Raw genomic sequence first — 4,441 nt, 5'->3', positions numbered from 1 at the left:
TTCAAAGTCTAATAAAAATCTGAAAATTATATAAAAACCCCTAAAAATCTCCCTTTTTAATGGGTGATTAAACCCTCTTTATAAAATATCAAAAGTAGTACTTAGAAACTATTTTCAACACTTAAAACTTCAATAAAAACATATATTTATGCTTAATTAACTTTAAACATAATTAATTTTATTAATCAAACTCAAGGATAATATTTTAAGTATAAAAAACTTCGTTAAAATCAAAAACTGCTCGAAAATCATATTTAGAGGCTGAATTTGGCCACGAAAGGGTGGTGAACACTACCAAAGGTAGTGGAACTTTCTTAAAACGTTGTTTTCACATGGAAAACATTACTTTTTCATCAAAATCGGATGATTTCAGAATCTGATCGGGATTAAAACGAGATTAATATTAACGAACGAAAATCTAAAAATTAAAACACGAATCAATGTGTTCAAAATAGTCTGGAATTAAGTTAAACTAATCAGTAGTTATAATCACCAAAATTTCAAAACATCATTACTATAAAAGCCCTAAATCAATTGTTCATAAAAACCCTAAAATCATGATTTTCAATAAATTGAAACCCTGGGTTTATAATTCATAAAATATGAAATTTATAACATAAATATAATCTGAAATTTATAATCTTTATACCATTAAAATATAATTTGATACTAAAAATATAATCTTTATACTAAAATCAAAACCCAAAACAATTAAATTAACATTAAGCAAAATAATGAAACAAAGGAGGATGAAAATAAGACTAACCTTTTTGTGCGGGAATTTTTTGGAGATTCATGGGGTATTTATAGGAGAGAATTATTGTAGGGTAAAAAGAAAGATTGGGGCTCATAAAAATAATGGGTCGATTAAGTAAACAAATGGGTTAGGCTTGTGTGATTAGACATAAATTGTAGAATAAAGGTGTATAAAATAATTTGTTCAAATAATTTTCGACCCAGATTAATAATTTGAAACGAACTTTTGAAATTAAATTATGGAAAATAACAAATAAATATTATAAATAAAATAAATTTTCATTTATAAAATATTTAAAAATACGGGGGATTACAGTGGGCTTTTTGTTTCTGTCAAACCTTCTATTATTCATCATCGTTTTGAATCGTTTGACTAGCATAGCCATCTCCTCTTCATCAACTTCAGATTCCTCTGAGTCTAGAGCCTTTAGAGCAAGACTCTTGTTTTTGGAACTTTCGTTATTGGAACGCAGATGCAATTCATGAGTCATAAGTGATCCAGCTAGTTGTTCCATATTGAACTTGGTGAAGTCCTTAGCTTCCTGCATGGCAGTAACTTTGGATCTCCAACGTTCATCCTGTGGAAGACTTCTCAAAATCTTTCTAGCCTGTTCATCAATAGGAATATGCCTGCCAAGGGAGTTTAGTTCATTAATTATGTCGTTAAATCTAGTAAACATTTCTTCCATAGTTTCTTTAGACTGCATTTCAAACCTTTCATATTTAGACATCAGTAAATCAATTTTAGAACGTTTTACCTCGTTTGTTCCTTCATGAGTGACCTCGAATAGATCCCAAATCTGTTTAGCAGTCTTGCACCCCATGATACGATTATGCTCATGAGGTCCAAGACCACAATGTAAATACTTTATTGCTAAAGCATTCATTTCGAGTTTCTGATAGTCTTCTTTGTCATAATCAGAAATAAGTTTAGGAACTACCTCATTTTTATCATTTGTTGCGTTTACCTCATAGTCACCAGCTTCAATAACACGCCAAACTTGGTAATTCTCAGCCTTAATGAAAATCTCCATTCTGTTCTTCCAGTAGGTATAAAACTTACCGTTAAACATAGGTGGGCGTAGGGTTGAGTACCCTTCTTCAAGTTTTTCCTTGTAGTTCATTTCTCCTCAAGATCTTACTCAGCAAAATTATCTGCTTACACGTGAGAACCTCGCTCTGATACCAATTGTTAGTTGAAACGAACACTACAAGAGGGGGGGAATTGTAGTTAAGTTCCTATTGACTACTTTTGTAAATTTAAAACAGAATATAAAAGGAACTTGATAGTGCACACACAGTTTTACGAGGAAACCTTCCAGGGCCCAACTGAAAGTAAAACCTCGACCCTTCTAAGGGATTTCAAACACACAAACAATCTACTATAATAGGGCAATGAAGAAATTACAAACCTATTATAATCCAGACCTTTAAACACAAGTTCCAACTAGAACTTGTAGCACGGTAAGACTCAATCCTACCCAATTCAAATCCCATGACTTGAATTCACTCGTACTCTCACAGTACCAATGCACTCTTTTTCACAAAATAATTTCTACTGTATGTGATAATAAATCTCATACACTCTCACCCAAATACCCAATCAATTACAGTAAATAAAATTTCTAGAATATGTTAGGCAAGCTATGCATAAAACCCGAAACTAATATGACAAGATAAAGCTTGGCAAACTTACACTTTGATAAAGCTCACAAGATTTTCTTCACGCATAAACTTACAAAAATCGAAAGCAGTTTTACCTCTACTATTTATACAAGTATAACTTGTATAGAAAGTAGGTTTTCAAAAGATAAAGATGTTAACTTTCCTTATCTCTAAATACGATTTTTGGTAAATCATTTTATTAAAGAAAAATCCTTTCCGAAAAATACAAGAAGATATATATAAGAGAATAATATCGTTTTGCAACTGATTTTAGGAAAATAAATTAAAACAAAATCTTTTTTCCAAAATCTATCTTTTTATATTTTTCCAATTTTATCTTTTTGCCAAATTATCTTGTCACGTCTCTAATAGATTTCATGCATATCTTATTAACATATTTAACAATAAATCTAGAAGATAAAATCTTAACTAAATTAATATCTCAATGTCGCGCTTCTGTAATTCTGAATATCTTGGGCTTCACGCAGGCCAGGAACAAGTTCCTGCTGTCACTTGGTCTCCAGTTCACAACTGGAACTTCGCAGCCTAAGTTCCTTGCGGAACTTACTGTCTTCAGCTTACAACCTTCAAGTTCCTGTTAGGGAACATTCATGTTAAGGAATTTAGTTCTTGTTAGAGAACTCTTCTTCTATTGATTAACTCTTTAAAGATTCTTCAAGTCTTCATAATACAAGATGTTCTTCCTTCACCAAGGTCCATTTCTCCTGTACTTAAACACTTGTAAACCTTTAGTTGAGTTTGCTTTAGTTTAAGTTCATCATCATCAAAACTTATAAGCTTCAACACATTCCCTCAAAACCTGTAAGACTTCACTCTCCATATATAAAACCCCTTTCTCATTTGGACTTGTGAGTGCTTTGGAATCATACCTCTTTTCTTTTTCTTAATGACAAGCTTGTTATATAGTTCCATAATTTTGAAAATCGTGTTCTAAGAAAATAAAGGCTTCCTAGAACTAGTTGCACATGATTTGATGCAAGATATTATCTTTAAGGCGCTCTTTAGAATCATCAAATAGGATATGTCGTTTAGTGGTAAAGTGACCCCACTTTGCCCTGGCATATTCATAGTCTTTAAAGGCATGGACAAAGGTCTCCTCAAAGTTTAGGCTTGAAGAACAATAACAATTTTGGGTGATTGATCTCAAAAAAATAGATTTTAGGGTATAGCGTAGATCCGTGTTAAAAAATTTCTTTGCATATTGGTGTACTCCTTGCTACCTACTTACTTTTTACTTTAATATTATATTTTTCAATTAGTCAATTTACTCTTTGCTCTCTCAACATATTCTGGTCTACTCAACCACTAACTTGGAGTACCTTTTGTAACATTTGCCTACCCATATCCCTAGGCTCTTATTAAGGATGTGGAGTTGGCTTGATGGTACTCCCATCTCGTAACCTCGAGGTTACGGGATCGATCCTTGCCCCCAGCATATGCTGGAATTTCCCCCGCCCCCCGTTGTACCCGCTCTTGTGGCTCATATGAATAAAAAAAAAATATCCCTAGGCTCTTATTCGTATTATATGCAACTTTGAAATTTTTTACATTTCACAAATAATACATCAAATTACATATAATACGAACCAAAAGTAGCATTAAATATAGACTTCATAATTATTGATATAATTACGATAATGATTGCATAACACAACCCTCTACAAGTCCCACAACCTTGGTAAAATGGCAAAATTCAGGCGGGATACCTTAAACACTTCGCCAATATTTAGAATTTGAGCCAAACTTTTCAAAAAATTATTTTTTCCTTTTCACCCTTTTTTGGCTTTTTATCAAAGTGGCACATACCCCTTTAACTCCCTTCAAATTCCAAAAATACCCCTTTAACTCTCCTCAATTCCTCAAACCCATTTTGGTAATTTCATAAGTCAAAAAAATTTAGTACACCATTCAGCAACAGACTGTGAATATGTGGACCCCACACAAATAGTTTGTGCAGTACTACTGATTGAGAAAAGAGGAAATGGGTATAAGGGTAAAA

This window comes from Chenopodium album, chromosome 8, assembly GCF_948465745.1.
Source record: "Chenopodium album chromosome 8, dcCheAlbu1.1, whole genome shotgun sequence".
NCBI lineage: Eukaryota > Viridiplantae > Streptophyta > Magnoliopsida > Caryophyllales > Amaranthaceae > Chenopodium > Chenopodium album.
The sequence above is the reverse complement of the archived record's forward strand: the minus strand, read 5'-3'. Positions refer to the sequence as shown.